Below are 23,213 nucleotides of genomic sequence, written 5' to 3'. Positions count from 1 at the left end.
AGTTGATTCACTATTTTGATATGTGATGTAGCACTAGACTTCATATACATATTATATATTAGCTTTCTTTACATGTTTAAGTGGAAATGCATTTATTTGATGTTGTAGATACGTTAGATGTTAAAAAAAATAAAAATAAAAATGAATATTTTGTGTTTTTTAATTTCGCCAACTTTTTCAAAAAAACTCCCAACTTTAACGAGTTTTTCAACTTTTGGACCCTTGTCGATTTAATCCCGACTTCGAATTTTTCCACATTGGATTGAACCATATAACAACAATCATCTAGAAGTTATAATCTTCATCAACCACGTCCACAAGTTAGTAACATAGTAACATACAACATATTGAGTCTCATGATTCATCAATCTTAAAGTTTCAAGCTTTCAAAATTCAATATATAACATTTATCATCATTGATCACCAAATTTGTACTTGTAAGCTAACTGTAACCACTACAACAAATAATATTTAACATGAAATGAAATGTTATAAAATGAAATGAAATGAAACAACTTTCAACTTTCATAAAGCATCATATTCATAATTTATTACTAATGAGTTATAATCGCCAACTTCAAACTTCAAACTTAAATTGCCATATATTGTTTACAAAAAATATCATAATAAATATGAAAAAGTCAATAGTTATAAAAACTACTAAAAACTAGAAAAGACAAGTAAATCTATTATCTATTGCTAATGCTTGGGCCTCTTGCCACCACGAGAAATGTCTAATTTTTTAGTCTTGTTGGAAAATCAGCATCTTTGTCATTAATATCACCCTCTTAGCATTAATATCTAGAGGTATCTTTGTCATTACCTCTGGATCTGTATAGGGATCTTTGTCATTAATATCACCCTCTAAGCAGTGACATAAGGTAGAAAAAGCATAGCATGTCAAGTCAAGATTTTGTTTGAATGATGCGTACATTTTTAGGAGGGTCATGATAGAGGAGTTCGACAACCAATGTCACTAACATCAAGGTACATAGAGGGATTGGTGTTTTTGATTAAATACGAGTTCCATACCCTAATACATGACAAAATCCAATGGAAACATTGCAATCCCCCCAATCCTGAAACACTGATATGTCTGTTGGATTTTGAATGAAATCTAAAATTCTACTTTCTCCATATGAAATCCAATGAGGTCGGAACCACTCTCAAACATCCTGAGTCATTTCATGGTAATGTTAAAAATTTAAGTAAAAGGATGCATATCAATACTAGGGCCATAGGCTTGATCATTAGGCTGCCTCACTCAAAACTTGTTTGTTTTTTTGAAAAAAAAATTGCATTTGGAATATTACTACAAAAAAAAAATTCGCAAAAAAAACTAAAAGCTCCCGAACAGGCAAGGAGTGTTTTTTTAAGGGAACGCGCTCCCGAAAACACTCCCTCTTCAGGAGCGTTTTCGGGAGCACGCTCCCACTCGGAGCGCGAATTGGGAGAGGGAGCGTGACGGGGAGGGGGGGAGAGGCGCTCCCCCGCAACCCTGATCTCATCATTAAATCAATCTCAATGCTTGCTAATTTTTGTCTGCAATTACCACTGCCAGATTGCATATGCTACCTGAGCCCTTTATATCTTGAAGTTTAAGAAAACTTCAGCTTTATATTTTTGCAAACTTACAAGTTTTGAACTCCAGATTCTTTTGCAACTCCAAGAAATCTGACACAAACTGATCCATTCTTGTCCGTCCATTGGTTTGAACATTCACAAGTAAATACTTGCATGTTAAAATAATCATAAAACCAAAAAAGGAAATTTGGACAGAGGCACTCAGGGATCACCTATTCCAACCTTCAAGAAGCTTTTCCTCTTTGACAACCTGACATAAACAACCATGACATATACAGGTTACAGAATTCCAATCAGCTGAATCCTTTGTAATTAAAGCAGATAAAAATATAAGTAAATAAATATAACAAGCATACTTAGGCAGGCCACTAATCCCGTCCTCCATACATTCATCAAAACAGAGCCCTAGCATGGTAAGAATCTGTCAATATTTCCACCTCTGTTGGCAACAAAATTCAATGGTTGCTGTTCCCCATTCATTTTGCACCTCCATACGACTCTTCTTCAATTTTGGAGCGGATACAATTTTCACAATGTTTCAGCTGTTATATTTTACTCATGCATATCCATTACACTGTGTTCCTGATAATATCAACCCCCTAAGAAAAAAAGAAGGAAACAAAAAAACATTGTAAACTCTAACCTTGTAATCAAGGAACTATGTGAAGAAAATTCAATTGAGATGGTGAAATCAAATGACTGCATAAAATAACGGACCTTGATAGTTTGCCATAAAAAGGAGGTTTCTATATATTCTGTGATTACCTAATGCATATGACACAAACATCGATTCACTAGACAATAAACAGCTTCAGCAAGTGATATGGGTTTGAAATACAGGTTGTCGCAAACACTGCCAAGCAAATGTATCCAAAGCAAATAGATATTTTCCATCAGTAGTGAGTACTAGCTAAGTCTTGCATATTATTTCCACAAACTTTCCTCTTTAAATACATTAGTGGTCTTCTAAAACATGTTAGCCTCAAGTCTCCAGTACAAGAGGAAAATTCAATTCAAGGACAACACAAAAGAAATTTCAGAAATCACCATCCTTCAAACTTCAGTACTTAAAAAAATTTAGACACAAGAGATATATATCAGATGGACACCAATAACTCAGAATTTACAAAATACATTAGTTTCATCTTAAAAATACATTTCTATTGCTCTGCGCATGCTGTATGATAAGGCGGTGCCTTACAATGGATCGGCTTTGCATACAGGATGACCGATGTAATACCTTAGTTTTGATCTCTGGTTTGGTCTTGTGTATGTGCATAATGAATATAGCTATAAGCCAGCATATGGGATTTGTAATCAAGCAATAAATGTTAATAAAAAATATATCACCGGCTGCAAAAGAGAAGAACAAAAGAAGGGGAGCCATGATTCCCCAAGAGGGAAAAGACAAAAGGGCTTAAGTAAGCTTTTGTAATGGAGCCAAACTTTCTTTAGTCTGTGACAGGGTTCAGGCCATCAACCTTTCATATCACTTTCCTCTAGTCATCATCAACAAAGGCATTATATTGAGCTAATCATAGCTCCCTCTAATCTTGAAAGTGATCTTCCTTGTCATTGAAACATAAACATCAGGTTATCTTTTTGTATTGCTACCTTTCAATCCCAAGATGATGTAGATATCTTGACCATATAATCCTTCAAGGATTACCAAAAACATCCCCTCAATCCATATATTCTTTGAATTGAGTTTAAAACAAACAGCTGTAGACACACTTGCCTCAACTGTCATTATGGATTTCTGCAACATTCTTCCAGGTAGCAAAACCATATATCAACCTGATAACCAATACCAAAACATCATAATTACCTCAACATGATGTCCTTTTACAAAAAAAAACCAGATTCTGCTTACTTGTTTCCCTTGGGATTAACATCCTTCCGCATGGTCTATCTCCATATTGTACAAATATCCTTCTCCATGCTTTTGATTTTTAATCAAAGTGCCCATGGAATGAACTAATCAGCAAGCTGCAATATCTTCTTCCTTGGAGTTGTCATTATCAACTCTTCTTTCTTTCTTTAGAAGACCATATTTGATGTTAATCAATATCATGTCTAAGTCATGCTATCTGCAGGAGAGTCTTGATCTTTAGTCATTCCAAAGCACAACAAACTCCTTTTTCCAAACATCAAATAACCACATGGAAGATTTATCATGCTCATGTTACTGAGCACATTCCTACGACCAACTCTTTTTGCAAGATTCTTGTAGACATGAATCCTACCTTCTAGAGAAGATTTATTAAAGACATGCATACCTTTTCTTTCATACAACCATCTAGCCATCCTTCCTATGAATGAGCTTTCTTTTTATCCTTATTGAAGATAAAAGACTTCAATTATGCCTTTCACACTTCAACTCTACCATCTGCATGCGTTTATCCTTTAAGACTACTGTTTCCATACTAAGTGGACTATACTAGTCGTGTCATAAGGCTTCTTTCAAATATTAAAGATGTGAAAATTCCCTTGAGATGCAGCAACTAGAATTAATTCTCATAACTGATTAACAGTTCATTAATTTTTTGATTAATACCAAATTAATCACTGCAATTTCTTCACCAAAAATAAATACTCCAAAAGCAAACAATAGGAACTAAGTAATACTAGCACACACACATAAAATGACTGTTATTTTTGGACAAATGTCCCCAGAAAAACCCAATGTGGGAAAACCGGTGCAGCAGCTAAAGGTTTTATTATTATGCAGAAGTGAACATCTGAGTACAATCTTTGGAAGCCCAGCTAGTTATCCAATCAGCAAGAATCTGACAAAAATATTTAGAGAAAATTCGCTCTCCACAAGCAACCCTCGATCTCTGTCTCCCTCTGAAAACTGACCATCCAACCTCTATGCAGGTAGTTTATGCTTTTGACGATCCACGCGACTGTGTTGGGATAACCCATGCGATTGTCTTGGGTTAACCCATGCGATACTCGCGGTTGTACTAGGAAAACCCGCGCGACCCTAATTGCGATCCGTCAAAAAAATTCCACACGACCCTTGTGGCTATTCTAGGCCAGCTCTGCCGTGGAATACTTTTTTCAATGGGTGTTGCCTCTCTAAAACTAGAAATCTTCCTCCGGATCACTGTCTCTACCCCTTTGACACTTGCTACCCTATCACTTGATCACTGAGTATCTGCCATTATGTCTCATTCGTGCGTCCGTCTGGCTCGAACATCTCTCCCTTGATCTCTACAACTGGGTCGCTCAATCTGCCAAGGAGCTCTTACACAGAGTGTGTTCCTCCATCTACCCATCAACTTCTTATAATCTCATTGTGAGACTCCAACGGCCAAGATTAAAACTTAATCAATGGTTGAGATTATTTTCTAGTCAATCCATGTGAGTTTCTAGAGAAATCTCACCTTTATCAATTAATTTCTATTAATTAACCACTCTTCCTAAGTTAGGCTTAGGAAATTTTTAATTATGGTCAATTAATATTAATTGACCCATCTCTAGGTGGAATTTCCAAAAACGATTTTTGGGTTTTGGAGAGCCCTTGTGTTTTAGCCTCTCCGCAAAGTCTCGAGACTAGAACACCATCCGATGCTACAAAAACTAACATTCCCTCCTAGCAAGGAAGTTGTTCTAGTGCTTAACTGCTTGTCACTGCCCACCAACCACTGCGCAACTTTGATACTGCATCTTTGTTGTTGTTGGCACTGCTATGCTACTGCCAACTCTGCATCCACACTGCAACTCCCTCTCAATCGTTGTTGCTGCTACAACAACTACTGCAACTGAGAAGTATCTGAAATACTGAATTAACTATGTCTCTGTGTTGCATCTGTCTCCTGAGCATCTGACAGCTACTAACTTCTTCATTTTCCACTAAGGAATTTGCACTGTTGCTGACTCTGCTATTGAGCCTTTTGCTCTGTCGTCAACACTTCTCTACGCTCCTTAGCACTTGACTGCAACTAGTCTACAACTACCACTCTGGAATCTGAGTGCATCACTGACACTGATCCATCCTGCTACTAAATGTTGGGGGCCCCCGTAGCAAGGTAATGATCCACGAGGAAGACACATCAATGGACCCTGCCCAATCTGCACAAATCTGACTCTGATCTACTCATACTGTTTTTGCACTGCAATAATGAGTATGATCTCCCCAGATCATGAAGCACTAGCTTCCATATGGATGCTTCCTCTGAAACTAGACTCCCTCTAGGTCTCGACCTCCCTATGGGAAATCTCTTTTCTCCCTCCTAGCAACTAGCACTGTCCTCCTGCACTGAAAGTGGACTGCGTTTGATTTGTGTAGCTTGGTAGGTACTCCAAGCCCTAGGGTTCAAGGTTTGGAGGGAAAAGTGCCACAAGAGTCACTTGTGGGCTTGGAACCCAAGTATGGGGTTTTGCACCAAATCATGTTTTGGGCATTTCCGTGATCACATTTCTACATGTGATGGCATGAGACGATATAGGTGGAAAGGATAATCCAATGCAGCGAGAATCATCAAATTCCGAGTTGTAGAAGTGAAGATATGAATTTTTGAAGATATTTTTGGGGTTGACACAGTAGTGTCAAGATTGGGCTAAGGTTATGTTAGGTTTATGACAGTTGGACAGTCCCTAAAGTGTGAAGTTTTGGAGCCCTCTTTATGTGTATATATAGAGGTGGATGTGAAAATTCCTTAAACCCAGGATGATATTTCTCCTACTTGTTAGATTTACATGAACAAGTTATTCGCAGTTTCCTATGGCAAACATTGAAATACATACATTGCAGCCTACACCAATTAAATAATATGCCGAAACAAGAAACTGAACAATAGAGAAAGATACAACACAAATGACATAGTTGTTTTTGGACAAACGTCCCCCAAAAAACCCAATGCGGGAAAATCGGTGCAACAGATCTGAGGTTCTTAATATTAAGCAGAAGTATTTCTAAATACAATCTTTGGATGCCTTGCCGGCAATCCAATACAGAGCATATCACTCGACAGAATAAATTAATGAGATTACCTCACTATACACTACAAGTCCCGGCTGATCCGGCAGCTGAACCAAGAAGTCCACGACTACTTCTGTGTTGCCCCTACGTGGGCCTGCGTTAGCCTCTAAGGCACTGTGTCACCTCTACTGGGAATCGATTTGCCTTCTGGAGCTGATTCTAGCCCTCCCGGCTCAGAAACGTTAGCCTCCTCAGCAAATTCAGAATTCCGCGTGGGAGGCTCTGCGCTGCTTTGCATGGGGCCTGCATCACCCTCTTTGGCCTCTGCGCTACCTCCTATGTGTGTCTCTCTACCTCTCTGCTGAGTATTCTTGGCTCCAGAGAAGATCCTCCAGCGAAAACTCTCCCTGCCCCTCTCTGCGTGATCACTACAAATCATTGCGCTGCCTCTAGCTTCAGCGATTCGATCTGACTGATCAACTCTCTATGTCTTCCAAATGACCCTCAAGCTTTCTTAAATAATCTCCTCGTTGACTTTCAACAACCCAGATTAGAAGCTAATCAATGGCTAAGATCATTTTTGCTTGATCCTTGTCTTCTTTTAGAAGTTACACCCACAGTTAGATTAATACCCGTTAATTATTTTATTTTCCTAAGTTTATACTTAGGGTCCCATTAAAAATAGTTAATTATTTTAATAAAATTGTTTTTGGGTGGAATTTCCCAAAACGCTTTTTGGGTTCTTTGGAATATATGTGCCTAAGCCTCCTTGCAAAATTTGAGACTTAGTGCACATCTGATGCCACTAGAAATCAACACTCCCTCTTAGCAAGGAATGTGCTCTAGTAATGCCTCCTACTGAAGCATCACCCTGACTTCATAACATCGTCCTCTGCGTTGCTGATGTCTAACATGTTGTCCACCAACCACTGCGCAAATGTTGCATCTGTACTGTTGCTAACCCTGCCACTATCAACACTACATCTGTACTGCAACTTCCTCTAAATTTTTGCATCCATGTTGCTGGCATTGCCACTTCCAGCCACCCCTACACTGCAAATTGTTGTTACTACAGCATCAGCAACAAAAAAACATCCAATATTTCAGAACTAGTGTTCAACATAGATGCATCTCGATGTTGAAGATCTGATTGCTACTAGTCCCACGTTGTCCCTCTGAAGCCACTGCGTTGTTGTTGCTACTGCAATGTTGCAACTCTGCATTACGCTGCTCAGACTTGGCGTTCTAGCCACTGCATCTATCGCTCCAACGCTCCTATGAATCATCTGACACTTCATCCATCCTACTACTATCGATCTAGGCTCCCGTAGCAAGGTATTGAGTCAATAGGTGGACTCCTCAAGGATCCTACCCATCTCTAGCTCTTTCGAACTACAACTCCAAATCAGCCCACCTCCCTCCTGGAGGTATCTTGGCTGTCATGGCAAACTCCTCCTCGATCTTCATGGGTGCAGCCTTTGGATTGTGCTTCTCGTCTTTGTCCTTCTTCTTGAGGGAACATTGTGTTGCGTAGTGACCCATTTCACCACACCTGAAGCATTTTATCTTCGAGACGTCCTTCTTCTGCCTCTGCTGCTCCTGCTGCCCCTTGGATGCAAGGGCTGCATTTTCTTCCTCCTCCTTGGGCTTCGACCCACTGCTGTTGCTTCCATCAAGCTTACACTTGACCAAGTCTCTCCTCAACTCCTCTTGCCTAAAAGTTGCCCACATCTCATCCCAATTTGGCAAAGTCGCACTACCCAAGTTACTCTGGACAAAGACTTGCCACTCATCTGAGGCTAAATTGGGGCCAGTCTAACCAACTTGGACCCTTGAGGTGTAGACCCCATAGCTGCTAACTCGTCCCAGGTCTCCTGAAGCTTCATGAAGAGGAATCTATGCGCTCCCTCGTTTGTATCTACGCAGATCTCAGTTTCTGCTCTAAGTACATCTTTCATTGCTCGGAAGATCCTTGATACAACATTGCCAAGGCATCCCACATTTCCTTAGCAGTCCCTCTGCTAGCGATGTGACAGACCACATGATCCTTTACTCCATCCAGGATCATCCTTTTGGCCTTTGCCATTTCTGCTTGATATGTCTTCAGCAGATCTTGATCTGCAGGCACAACCACCACGTTGTCGACATAGGTCTTGAGAGAATGCTCATCTAGAAGGAATGACATTCTTGCCTTCCAGATGACGTAGTTGGATGCCCCATCCAACTTTTCCTGATCTCTCAGCCCACTGGTTGCCATTCCTGCCACAAAAATGTCGAATTGCTCCTCTTTGTTTCTTATTGTTGTTGCTCAGCCAATAAGAAAATAGACTTCTTGGCAGGAAGTCTACTGAGGAAAAATTCCCTCACTGTGCTTCTCTTCTCTCTTCTAACTTCTTTCTGCCCAACAAAACGGCCTGCAGAAAAACTACATCCCACCAGCTCTCCCTTATGCTGAGGCTCAGCGCTGCTCCTTTTGCCATGGCAAGATTTCAATCTGGAAGCCCTTCTCTCTGTCGACTCACTCAAAGGGAGACTGCCTCGAAATTCAGCCCTCCTGGCTTGGACTGCACAATCCTCTTGGGATTTGAACTGCTGCCTCCTACAGCTATTTCGATCTCCTTTTCTGCTCAGCATTGGCTTCTCTAGCATTGTTCTTCTTGCTTCACCTGCACTCCTCTGATACCATGTGAAAAATCCTTAAACCCAAGAATCCCTACTGCAGCAACTAATGATATTTCTCCTACTTGTTAGATATACATGAACAAGTTATTTGCAGTTTCCTACGGCAAACACTGAAATACATACATAGCAGCCTACACCAATTAAATAATACGCCGAAACAAGAAACTGAACAATAGAGAAAGATAAAACACAAATGGCACAGTTGTTTTTGGACAAACGTCCGTGGAAAAATCCAATGCGGGAAAGCTGGTGCAACAAATCTGAGGGTTTTTATGATTCAGCAGAAGCATTTCTTAATACAATCTCTAGATGCCTTGTTGGCAATCCAGTACAGAGAATATCACTGGGCAGAAGAAATTAGTGAGATTACCTCACTCTACATGCAAGTCCCAGCTAAACCAACAAGTCCCCGACCACTTCTGCATTGCCCTGCGTGGCCCTGCATCAGCCTCTAAGGCACTGCGTCACCTCTGTTGGGAATCGATTTGTCTTCTGGAGTTGATTCCAACCCTCCCGGCTCTAAAACATCAGCCGCCTTAACAAATTTAGACTTTTGCGTGGGAGGCTCTACGTTGCTTTGCGTGGGGCCTGCGTGAGCCCTTCCTGGCTCTGCGTTACCCTCTTTGGCCTCTACGCTACCACCTCTATGTGTCTCTCTACCTCTCTGCTGAGTATTCTTGGCTCTGGAGAAGATCCTCCAGCCAAAACTCTCTCTGCCCCTCTCTGCGTGATCACTACAAATCATTGCGCTGCCTCTAGCTTCAGCAATTCGATCTGACTGATCAACTCCCTGTGTGTCTTCCAAATGACCCTCAAGCTTGCTTAAATAATCTCCTCGTTAACATTCAACAGCCCATATTAGAAGCTAATCAATGGCTAAGATCATTTCTACTTGATCCTCATCTTCTTCCAGAGGTTACACCCATAGTTAGATTAATACCCATTAATTATTTTATTTTCCTTAGTTTAGACTTAGGGTCCCATTAAAAATAATTAATTATTTTAATAAAACTGTTTCTAGGTGGAATTTCCCAAAACGCTTTTGGGGTTCTTTGGAAAACATGTGCCTAAGCCTCCCTGCGAACTTTGAGACTTAGTGCACGTTCGATGCTACCAGAAATCAACAGTGGATTGGGAGGCTATTACTCATCCTTTAGTGCAACAAAACACAAGAAGAAAGCTCGTTGAGGAGGAGACCCATCTGATCTAGTCGCAGCAAGGAGAAATAGTCTTGCGTGGGAGAAGGAAGACTGTTTTAGGGCTTGTTTCAAGGTGAAGGAGGGTCGAGTCCCCTTGCAGGAAGAGCCGCAACTGCAGCCATAGCATAGTTTTGAGGGTACTTTGGAGGGGTGCAAATCCATGGAAAGGTAGCCGCAATCCTACATAGTCTTGTTGTAAGGTGTCGCAGCAAATTACAAGCAGGCTGAGGGGTAGACAAGGGCTATGGCAGCCCAGAACTGAAGCAGCCACCCTCAGCCCCTTAAAGAAGGGCAACCACACCTCTAGGGAGTGTTTTTGGGCACAAAAAGAAGGTTGGTTAAGGATTGTTGTGTGCCCTAACCAGGCCTAGTTTGTTGCAATCAAACAGACCTCAAAACTGTGAGATAGTACATGCTTATTGGAGCAGCATTTGGTGTTTGTTGGGTCAAGGAAGTGACCAATTTGGATCAAAGTTGTTGCAGCGTGTTGGTGCCATGTGGAGGCCCTTCTATGGTGGTGAAGAGTCCATCCTAGGAGCAGAACCGATAGTGTAGTATTGGGTGTCCTTAGTCTAGTGGAGGGCAGCGTGTTGGCTACCCAAAGTAGCCCTAGACAAGCTCTCTTGAAGTGACGAAGAACAGTTGAAGGTTGGGTGAAGATTGGTGTCGAAAGTGCAGCACTTTGATGGACAAAAGTGACTGCTACTTGGTAGATTGAGCTCGGGAATTGGCCTGCAGATTGGATTATCCTGTGTACATGCTACAGAAGTGACTTGCAGCAGTGTTAGGTGGCAGCCCTCCTGGAGTCTCAATGTGTTGTCCTTTGAAGCACTAAGGGGCAACTAATGAGCAATACAGAAGCAAAGGACCTGTAGGACAAGATACGACATAGAAGCTGCAGCGAAGTTTGTCATTGTATCTTGTATACCATATATTGTTGTATTATTCAGATTTAGTTTAATATAACGAAGATTGGGATTGTACATATTGTACAATTTGTTAAAATCTGTGTATATTTGTGCATATGTGATTTACTACGTTATATTTTTCACTATGCAAAGTAGTGTATGGTTGAGATTCTTGGCTTGGTAGCGTCAGTGATTTTAATACTCTAACTTAGACCCAAGGTCATGGAAATTCAACACTGCGTACCTTTGCGCTGGGAATCTCCTGGCTAGAACTACACCTACATACTGAAACTGAGCAATCTACATTGCCTACGTCACAGCTACTAGTTCTACAACTGCCTGCCAGGAACTAACTGCAACTAGCTTTGCAACTGTCTAATGACAGATTGCGTCTATTGAAGACACTTCCTGCTACTAGGATGTTGTGGGCCCCCGTAGCAAAGGGATGATCCTGCTGTAACAACTAGAACTGATCTAACTAATCTCCTTGTTGTTTCTGCACTAAATCCTGCCCATCTGGCACACTGGAATCTCATACTCCTCCTCCTAGATTTGGTACCTATTGCACTCAAATTATCGAAGTTCTAGGGAAGCAGAAGTGCCAACTTTTTTCAACAAGGATTGGATCACATATTAGCAGTCCATGTGTCATAGTCATCCCATTCTGCAAGTTATATATCGTAAATGATCTTAGTAAAACCTTTAGTCTATGTAACAACCTAAGTAAGCCTATAATTTGATGACGAATTCCATCCTAGGAGGTTTTTTAACCTCACTGATTACATGTGTTTTTCAACACGACTAATCAGAAGAGTTTTTTCCCTCCAACATAAACCCCCAAAGCTAGGGTGAAATTTATTGTCGAATTATTAGGTGAGTCATATTGTTTTAGTCGAGTTTGATGTAAAAGTGGTTTGGGAATAATTTAAGCTAATTGGTTAAATTATTTTATTACAAATCACTTGGTTTACTATATCATATGGAGTCGTTGATGGGTTATGTGTCTTGAGGGTCTAAGAAGAATGTGTATAATCTCTTTGAGTCTTGTAAATGAAAAACCATATCTATTAGAGGGTTAGAAAAACAATTAATCCCCTCATGTGTATTAATTAAATTTTCTGGCAAAATAAAATTAAATCCTAAGCCAGAAAATTAATTAATTAGAGTCAAAATTAAATTATCTAGGAAAATAAATTATCCAAATAGAAAAATTCGTGGGTCTTAAAAGAATCAATTTTTAAAGGTCCTCCACCTAGGGAATATTGTTATTTTCAAAAAAAAAATGGACCATTGGACCTTGGTGGTTAAATCAAAGTCAATTTTTTGAGGAAATTAGATCTAAATAGTTATTTTTGAGCTAATTAAATGACAAATTCTAAAATTCCTCAAAAATAAGAAATCAAGGACCAAGATTAAAAGATCTCGAAGTATTTATAAATGGCCAAGACTATTTTGACAAGGATCAAAGAAACTAGCCGTTATTTTTCCATTTGGAGGATTTGTATATAAATTAGAAAGTCATTTGAGTCTCTAGTCATCTTGATCTCTGGCTAGAATTGTTGTTGAAGCATTTTGTAAACTATTGTCCTACTAGAAACTATTTTTTCTACTATAATAAAAGACTTTGGGGTGCAACTCGAGGTGTTCTTGTCGTTGATCTGTGGTATGTACTAACTACGGGCTTCCTATGTGGTATTTTATATTGTTATTTTGAGATAATACATAGTGTGTGCAGGTACTCAATCCTTGGTCTCCAAGTTCATAGACTGTGGGCAAGGGTTACTTTGCTTGGATCTCTAGTTTTTATATGGTGGATTGAATCTTCGCTTGGGTTATAGTGAGCATTAAATTTTCTGAAGCATTTGAGCCATTCTTTCAAGGAAAAAATATCATAAAATTTATTTTCTCAAAATCTATTTGAAAACCCATGTATATTTTGAAAATAATTTTTTTAATTTAAATTTATAAATTATTTTTCTAATTTGGGTTGGGGTTTTAGTTTTATTTTTATATATATTGGGGTTTGGGTGTTTCTATTTTCATTTTTGTAGGTTAGATCAAGAAACCAAGTGGGAGAAGAGCTAGATCTAGGCCCTTGAGGGTAAGATATAGTCTCTTGGAAATTTTTGCAGGTTTCCCACAAAAAAAAATTGGAAAAAAATCAAAGGAACTGAATCATAAATTTTTGAGCAAGAGTTTGAACTTTTTCGAGACTTCTAACCCTGGGTTTGCCTTTCTAGGCCTCAGCCTCAGCCTTTCTGCCCTATGCATCTTGGTTTTCAGCCTTCCTAAGGCTGGTCGTAACCCTCAGGGGTTGTGGCCTCCCTTTCCCTAGTCGTAGGCCTAAAGGGCCTTTTAGCCTCATTTTCGGCCTTTAGGACCTAGGCCATAGGCCTTAGACCTTTCCTAAGCCTTTAATCCCTCCCCATCCCCAATGCTAGCCTTATTAGACATAGTGTTGGCCCTTTAAGGCCATATTCTTCATCCTAGAGCCTCGATCTGTCATCCTAGCCCATTTATCCCCGCAAATTTGTCTCCCTTAGCCTTGTTCTCCAATTCTTGGTCTATTTTGCCCCAAAATTGACCTGAAACCTTAAGCTGAAGTTTTAAATCTAAATACTTGCCGGTTTTGCAGATTAGAGTTTCAAAATTCTTATTTTTCAAGCGGAAAAGTAATCCCAAAGTTTCAATGACTTTCAACAATGAGATCTTCAAGGTCTTGAGCTTAGAGTTTGACCTCTAAACCCTTGTTTTCTGTAGTTTTATTACAGCAAGCAAATTACTAATAATTAGGCCTTAAAATCACCAACTAAATGGTTGAAGTTATCTAAAATTGCAAAATATTCATTTTCACAAATTTTGGCCTCTTGGGTATTTGAGTTTTGACCTAGATCTAACATTTAAGCTTGCTGGATTTTTCTGCATAACTGAAATTTTCTGCAAATCTGAAATTTCTGAATTAAAAACTTAATAAGGGGCCAAAACTGAAATTTTCAATTTCCGGAAAAAAGAAATTCTATTTTTGGAAATATTAAGCATCTATTTTAGCTTGATTAGTTTGTTGATATGTGATTAAATCACTGCTGTAATAAACATATCAGTTCTGAAAATTGCTTAGTCAAACTCTCTAAAAGCCCTAAAATTGAAATTTTAAAGTTCTGTTGCATTTTACTATGTTTGGGCATATAGGCCATTTATTTTTTGGCAGTTTTATTTTTTGGATTTGTCTTTATTTATTGTTGCAAATCAAGAAATCAGATCTAAAATTTTACTGAATACATCATCTTAAAGTGATCTAAACAAAGTTGAATTACATTTACTGGTCATTAGAATTTTGGTGTTTTATGTGTTGTGCAAGTTTCATTATTTATGCACTGTTGTTACAACATTGATAAGATTTGAATTTTCTGACGTAGTATCGCTGGTATAAACTGTCATAAATTTGTGATCAGCGTCTTGATTGACTATTTTAAGCATCTGGCATCTTGGGTTACTTGGTATCTTGCGGAATATAGTTGAAATTTACACTTGTATCCCTAAGCATTTTATCTTGTCTAAGATTGCAATTTATAATCGTTAAGTGCTCTTAAAAATATTCTAATTAAGTACTTAAACAACTTTAAGAAAATCTTAACTCAAGAAAAATCTCACTCATAATATCTCGCTTAAGCATACTAGATCTAGATTTGCATTAACAATTTACCTCCTAGCATAAGCTAGGTTGATAGAGATATAGGACAACCCTTCTTATCTAGCTTGAGGGGCCTCGGCAACTCTATGGTGGTTAACACGGTGACCTTGTAGTCGTCAAAGCCAGTCTCTGCAGCGCCGGAGGCATCGGGTGATAGAAGCCTAACAGAGAGTATCATTAATCAATCTATAGCCCGCTTCCTATAAGCCTCCTTCCCACAACCAACCTTGGAGCCCAGCTTCAAAATAGTTAAAGGAAGGTTACACTTAGACTAGGCATTTAACTAAAATTTACCAAGATCACTGCATCTCACATAGGTCCTAGGATTTGCATATCATATAGGTTAGTCAATCATTCAAGCAGTGGGTGTCAATCCGGTTATTTGATTCCAATTCATAGGAAGCAAGAATTTGTGACTCCATTAAGGCAGTGGTCTCATAGTAAAAAATTTAATTTACTCAATAATCTTTCTTGATTTTAAACAAATGGCTAGGCCACTCATCCATGTATCCAAAGTAAGTTGATTCTCAACTTGCTTTCCTTCACTTAATTCCATAGGGACTACCCCCCATAGCCTGTTGTGGGAGACAACTAGAACAGAGTGGGCAAGGATCAGAGTGACAACACCCGTCATGAGCATTGTCGCAGTGCCTGTACAATCCGGGCAACAACATTTTTTGGCGCGGTTGTCGGGGACAAGTTTGTCGTGTTGTCAGGGTTAACGACATTGGCTCGTTATCTTCTAAATCATATCCCATCTTTTCATTTATCCCACCAACGCCACATTTTGGCACTTATCTCATCATTTTTCATCTTCTCATCACCTTATCATTTTTTCTTTCACTAATCTTCTCATCTTGTTCATTCTCACATTTAGCTCCTGGACATTTAGGTTGGTTTTCGGTTTGGGTGGCAACTCCACTTACTCATCCATTCACTAGAACATACTCTAGAAGGAATCTTGGTAGCCTGGTTAACCCTGCTCCCGATCCTGAAAAGGTTCTAAGAGCTCAGTTAAACAAGTTACACTCTAGAGATCGTTTAAATTTTCTCAGACAGGAAGCTCTCCTTGATCTCCATTTTCTTTTCATCAATCCTCTGAATCAAAACATCATGAGTGACTACTATGGTCCTTGCAATTTCACCAACATCGAGGGGTATCCGCACGATTTGCCAAATGAGTCAAATAGGAACAGATTGCCAATCTTTGAGGGGAATAATGTTATCAACGCTGAAGAGCATATAAAGAAGTTTAATTCATTCCTCCATAGATATGCTCATTCTACGGACTATAATTATGAAGATGTCAAGATGAAGTTGTTTGTCTTATCATTGGAGGGTAATGCAATTGACTGTTTTCATGACAAGGCTAATAATTCTTTTGATTCTCTAAGGACACTCCTTGATGCTTTTAAAGACAAATAAGGGGATAATAGGGAAGAGAAGTACTTGGCGAAAGAATTCAATACCATCAAGAAGAAAAAAAATGAAATGGTGGTAGAATTTAACCAGAGGTTCAACAAATTGCTAAGGGACATGACTCAGGATTACAAGCCTCCTGAAAAAACTGTCTTGGAAACATATCTTGAGGCTTACCATGTAGAAGTTCAATATGAAATAAGGCGGGCTCACCCTGCCACTTTAGCTGCTGCCCAAAACACAGTTGAAGAGTTAGAAAAAGATAAAAAGGCTTCAGGTAAATCTGAGATCCCTGGTTACGAAAGAACTCCGGTCAAAATCAAAGAAGAATCAGAAACAGTAAAAGAATTAACCAGATTGGTTAAAGAAATGGAAATTAAACATGACAAGAAAATGAGTGGTTTACACTCCAGGATGATCCAGATGGTGGATATTCAGCCTATGGCTAATAATGGGCCTTGGCTTAAAAGAAATCTTCCCATAGAGCAAAGGCCTCCAGATCCTCAAATTAACATGTTTGGAAAGGAGTTCCATCAACCTCTAAAGGATTGGATGGAAATTATCAAGAATAGTCGTAGTGTGATTCTCTTAACTTAAGCAATAAAGAAGGTGAGTGGCTTGAGGAACCACCTATCCAAGACTTAGGAGAATCAACCTCTGTTAATTTTGGGTAACAATGGTATGTTCTATGCTTAAGAGCAATTTTACTTCAATTTCTTTATTAGCCCAATATCAATATCCAATTTAGCAATCACATCAACATGATAGTAAAATGCAGATAGAACATAAACATAAACAATAGAAGACAAGCCAAGACAAGAGGACACAAGATGTGGCACAAACCAGGGACAAACCCCAATGTGGGGAAACCCTTGATCAATTCATCTTATATTCTTCAATAGTTCAGAAGAGAGGGAGATAGTACAATTTACAAATCTGATCATTTAAGACAGCATCAAAGAGCCCTAACCAGAAAAGTCAACGTTGGTCAACAAGGCAGAATTCTTCCTCTATTCAGCGCGGTCAAACCCAATAAACTTTGGCCACCAACAGCAAGTGTAATCAGCTTAAAACAGTCCGAAAAAGTCTAGTCAAAACTGGTCAACGAAAGTCAACCCTGCAGCCAACCCTTAATACAGTCAACATTAGTCAAAGGAGAGGCCAGATTACCTCGGTTTTAGTACCCAAATCTGCGGCCTACTAGGACAGAGATGCCTCACCCAAACCGAAGTCAAAACACGTCAACACTTGAATTCAACGCAGTCAAACAGCCTCCCTGTAACTAGGTCAACGTTGGTCAACGTAGTCAACAAAAATTTGTCTCCTTTCCTTCGCACGTGACAGAGAGAAGAATTCCCAGAAATGTGTACCCAATCACAAGAGGAGAGAGAGAGATGTGAGATGAGATGATGGTAAAAATGACGTGAGGTCTCCTTTTATATGCAACGTTGAGGATGAGTTGGGGGTTTGAAAGCCTGTTTTGCTTGCTGGCCGACCTCGACAATTTGTCCATAATATAAATAAATTCATATCTTTATTTGTACATGTTGGAATCAGATGATCTTTAGATCAATCCTACACCTCTCGGAGAGAAGAATCCAAGAAAAATATCAGCTATCACAAATAAGATGACCCATGTGGAGTTTGGCCCTAGTTCCCAATTTTAACACTCCCTCTCAACTAAGGAGAGCTCCATCTACTAATCCATCTGCCAATCGGTACTATCTCTGCCATCAATGCACTACTCTGCTCTGCTGAACTATGAAGAAGAAGAAGTGATCGAGAATGTATCATACCATTCTCTACTTCCCGAAGTCAGTCCCAAATAAAAGAGAGTGTCTCATAGCACTCTTACTGACCCAAAGTTAGTTCCAATCAAAAGAGAGTGTGTCATACCACTCTTACTGACCTGAAGTCAGTTCCAATTGATTCCAGATCAATATCGATCATCCTAGCATAGGGAGTATGGTAGTACACGATGCGTCCATCGATAGTACTATGGTCCCTATTCTCATTTCCCTACTCATTGGCCAAATGAGAGGTACTTCCCATGAGTCCCAAACTACATGGGTAGGATGTCTCGGTAGGAGAAGGATGAACCACTCATCTTGCCTACATGTCGCCACGGGGTATCACAGGGGAAGGCTGAACCACTCACCCTGTACACAGCAAACTACTAGGGGAAGGCAGAACCACTCACCCTATGGTTGCTCATCACTCCAAGAAGTACCCCAAGCCCCCCGGAGCTCCCAGAGCCCAATGTCCATATCATACAGGACCCTCACAAGAGGGTCTCTGCACGACTCCAAGTCGTTCTCGAAGGGCCAAGAACTTGACCTTCCCCAGGCACTTCGTCAGAATATCGGTGACCTGCTTATCAATCCCAATGTGAAGGAGCCTTATTACTCCTCACTGTACCATATCCCGGATAAAGTGGTACTTGATATCTATATGCATGGAGCGATCATGAAACACGGGATTCTTTGATAATTGGATCCCGCTCTGGTTGTCATAGAGGATCACAATGGTATTCAGCACATGTCCAAACAGCTCACTGAAGAGCTTCCTCAACCAGACAACTTCACAGGAGACCATACTAGCAGCGATGTATTTGGCCTCAGCGGTGTTCAAGGCAACCGATTTCTGCTTCCTGTTCATTCAGGATATCGAAGCAAAACCCAAAGAAAAATAGCATCCAAAAGTTCTCTTGTGATCTAGCACACTGTTAACCCAAGCAGCATAACCATGCAACCTCACATCTTCGGCAGTGTATCTCAATGCATGAGTGATTGTGCCCTGAAGATACCTCAAAAGATTCTTGGCACCAATCCAATGTATATGATGAGGCTCAACCATATATTGGTTCAATGTATTAACTACAAAACATATATCCGAATGGGAATTCACTAGGAACATCAGTGCTCCTATGAGTTGACGATACTCAAAACATTTCCCAATTCAAGTCCAGCAACACTACCACATAACTTCTTAAAGTTAAGTTCCATCGAGGTAGCACAGGCTTGCAGTCCACCATCCCAAATCTTTCCAATATCTTCACAACATATTTTCCTTGAGATAGGAAAATTTCTCCTGGATTTTGCCAGACCTCCAACCCTAGGAAGTAGTGCATCAGTCCTAGGTCCTTCATCTCAAATTCATAAGCCAACTCCCTCTTACATTTGTGAATGAGAGGGTCTACACCTGTCAGAAAAAGGTCGTCCACATACAGTACCAGTATGAGAGGTTTATCATTTTCAACCTTAAAGTAAAGGTTCATATCGGCTTCACTTCTAGTGAATCTCAGCTTCATCAGATAGTTATCAATCCTCTCATACCAAGGTCAAGGTGCTTGCTTCAAACCATAGAGAGCTTTCTTCAACCTGCATACATGAGATTCCCGGTCATGAACCTCAAACCCCTCGGGTTGTTCCACATAGACTTCCTCTTTGATCGAACAATGCAAGAAAGCAGTCTTGAAAACCATCTGATGTAGGTTCCATCCTTGCGAGGCAGCAAGGGCTATGATCGAGCGGATGGTGGTGTATAGGGCAACAGGTGTAAATATCTCATTGTAATCTACACCTTCCTTTTGAGAGAAGCCTCGAGCAACAAAGCGAGCCTTGAACTTTTTTGCACTTCCATCAACTCCATGCTTGATTTTGTAGAGCCACTTAGAGGTGACAACCGATTTGTCCTAGGGTCTAGGAACCACATCCTAGACATCATTCTTCACAATTGACTCGTATTCTTCATTTGTAGCATCCTTCCATACTTGTTGCTTCACGGCTTCTTTGAATGATGAAGGCTCATTTTGAATGATAGTGCTCATGACGGTCAAGTATCCTTGATACCTGTTCGACTTCTTGCTTTCACAGAAAGTCCCCCTTGGCGCAACATGTCTCTCAACATCTTCGAGAGTCTCCCTAGGCCATGAGGGTCTCCTCTTGGAGGAGGAGGGCTCTTGAGGAGGACGATCAATAGGATCCATAGGTTCATCAACATTCGGCATCGTTTCATCTTCTTTTATACCCTGTTTTCTGGTGTCAACTTCTTTGTCCTTCCTTAGATAGGAAGGTTATCGATCTTGCTGAGGGCCATATCTTCGTCAAAGGTGACATCATGACTTATCTCAACTTCCCTTTGACCAGCCACATAAATTTTATAACCCTTAGAATTTTCACTATAACCCACAAAGATTCCTTTCTTCCATGATGCACCCAATTTGCTCATTTTCTCTTTCAGCGCATGAAAATATACGAGACTTCCAAAAATTCTAAAATGAGAGACATTTGGTTTCTTACCAATGAACACTTCTTTCAAAGTCTTGGAATCCAATGCTTGATGAGGGCATCGATTTTGAACATACATGGCGGTATTTGCAGCTTCAACCCATAGGAACTTCAGAAGCCCTTGATCATGCAGCATGGCAATAACAGCTTCTACAATAGTACGATTATTCCCTTCAGCTACACCATTCTGCTCGGGAGTGTATGGTGTTGTAGTCTCCCTCTTAATGCCAGCTTCTCTACAATAATCATGGAATTCATTGGATTTGTACTTAGTCCCATTATCAGTCCTCAATATCTTGATGTTCTTCTAGGATTGGTTTTCGATCAACGCTTTGAAGTGATGGAACCAGGTGAACACTTCATCCTTCTTTTTCAAGAAATAGATCTAGGTCTTGCGAGAATAATCATTTGTAAAGGTGAGATAATATGAGTATACTCCCAAAGAATTTACGGGCATCATACCAAATATGTCAGAGTGGATCAACTGCAATATATATGTGGTCTTGTTATTACTTGATGGGAATGGTCCCCTTGTAAGTTTTCCTTCGGCACATCCCAGACATACACCTTCATGTTGTACTTTGAACTCGGGCATACCTGCCACCATCTGTCTCACATTAGATAGAGCCTTATAATGAAGATGGGCAAACCTCAGATGCCATAGTTCAAATTGTAGAGATGTGTCGCAAGACATGGCTCCCAATGGACTTCCTCCAACTTGATACAAAGTGTCAACCCTGAACCCAAGAGTAAAAGCATCTTTAAAATTTCTTTTCCAAACGCGTACCTTTCCATAGATGAATGCCACCTTGTATCATTTGTCTTCCATTGCCGAAATGGACACCAGGTTCTTCTTGACATCAGGTACATATAGTACTTGTAAATGAATAGTGTTACCTTGATTCAATTGAAGGGTAAGATTCCCTACTCCCTTCATGAGATAGGTGGCATCGTCTCCAAGGATAATCTCCAAGTTTGTCTCCTTCTCTATCAGATTAGAGAGCTTCCTTGTATCCGGTGAAGTGCCTTGAGGCACCACTATCAATTAGCCAATTCCCCAAAGTGTCCTGCGGAGAGGTAGTGGAGAGGGTCGATATAAGATAGTACTCCTTTTTCTTATTGTTAACAACATTTGATTCTTCACACCTGGAGTTCCTTGCTTTCTTGGAGGGTCGACCATTTCCTTGATGTCCCGCATTCCTTTTTCCCTTGCCATAGGACCTGCCATTACTTTGATCGTTATTATTGAAGTTGCCACTGGAATGATTGTGATCATCATCATCATGCAATGTGACCCTTCTATTTGGACACTCCCTTGCATAGTGGCCAAACTTATTGCAAACAAAGCACTTGCCCTTCATTCCTCCTTTAAATCCAGACTTTCCATTGAAACGACCTTTAGACCTTGCATTATTTCTCCTTTTGGCATGAGCGGAGAATGCAATGGGGTTGCTTCTATTAGAAGGCCTTTCTTGCTCCACCATTCTTGTTTCTTCTTGAATGCATCTCGACATCAATTCTTCAAACCCTGGAATTCAATCATTATTGAGAAAAGTGGTTCTAAAGATATACCACTCGGGTGGGAGTCCTCCAAGGGTAGTGATAGTAAGTTCCCTGTCAGGAATGACCTCTCCAATCGAAAGTAGATCATTCTTGATCTCAGTGATCCTTAAGAAGTAGGATTGAATATCCTCGTCCTTGCCCTTCTTAATATCCTTCAACTTATTTTTGAGAAATAAAATTTGATTAGCATCACTAACCTTGAACATGTTGATCAACCTATCGTAGATCTCCTTGGAGGTCTTCAATTTGGAGATGTAGGCCACCAGACACTTGTCAATGGAATCTCTGATAATCTTCTTTGCTTTGACTTCAGCCCTATTGTACTTGGTCTTCGCAGCAGCCGGTGCATTTGAAGGAGGCTCAGGGATTTTACCCTTCACATAATCCAACACTTCTTGTTCTTCCAAGGTCAAATCAAGAGACATCTTCCATCCATGATAGTCAGATTTTTCATGGAGCTTGTCTTTAGCCGGAAGTGGGATGAGGAACCCATTGAGCCTTTTGTCCTTGTCCAACTGTCTTTGGTGATTGCTCTTTCACTCTTGCTTGGGCTTTGTCTTCACCTCAGCTCTGATACCATGTTAATTTTAGGTAACAATGGTATGTTCTATGCTTAAGAGCAATTTTACTTCAATTTCTTTATTAGCCCAATATCAATATCCAATTTAGCAATCACATCAACATGATAGTAAAATGCGGATAGAACATAAACATAAACAATAGAAGACAAGCCAAGAAAAGAGGACACAAGATGTGGCACTAGCTAGGGACAAACCCCAATGTGGGGAAACCCTTGATCAATTCATCTTATATTCTTAAATAGTTCAGAAGAGAGAGAGATAGTACAATTTACAAATCTGATCATTTATGACAGCATCAAAAAGCCCTAACCAGAAAAATCAACATTAGTCAACAGGGCAAAATTCTTCCTCTATTCAACTCGATCAA

General features: G+C 40.0%; 1 protein-coding gene across 4 annotated transcripts in view; it reads right to left on the bottom strand.

Annotated features, from left to right (window-relative positions):
- Positions 1-1,217: 1,217 nt before the first annotated feature.
- LOC149236700 (uncharacterized) overlaps positions 1,218-23,213 on the bottom strand; it is a 168,876-nt gene continuing 146,880 nt past the window's right edge. For 2 of the 4 annotated variants that reach the window (XM_089372452.1, XM_089372453.1), the window contains 2 exons: positions 1,941-2,183; positions 1,218-1,834 (listed from right to left, as the gene is read on the bottom strand). The gene's annotated coding sequence lies outside the window, so the exon portion shown is untranslated. Of the gene's footprint in view, positions 1,835-1,940; positions 2,184-2,349; positions 2,438-23,213 lie in introns of all 4 variants that reach the window. The other 2 variants (XM_089372454.1, XM_089372455.1) reach the window with 2 other exon arrangements.

The sequence above is a fragment of the Pinus tabuliformis genome, chromosome 8, assembly GCF_031772625.1.
Source record: "Pinus tabuliformis cultivar Carrire ecotype Pingquan chromosome 8, CPIR1, whole genome shotgun sequence".
NCBI classification, from domain to species: Eukaryota; Viridiplantae; Streptophyta; class Pinopsida; order Pinales; family Pinaceae; genus Pinus; species Pinus tabuliformis.
The sequence above is the reverse complement of the archived record's forward strand: the minus strand, read 5'-3'. Positions and strand labels throughout refer to the sequence as shown.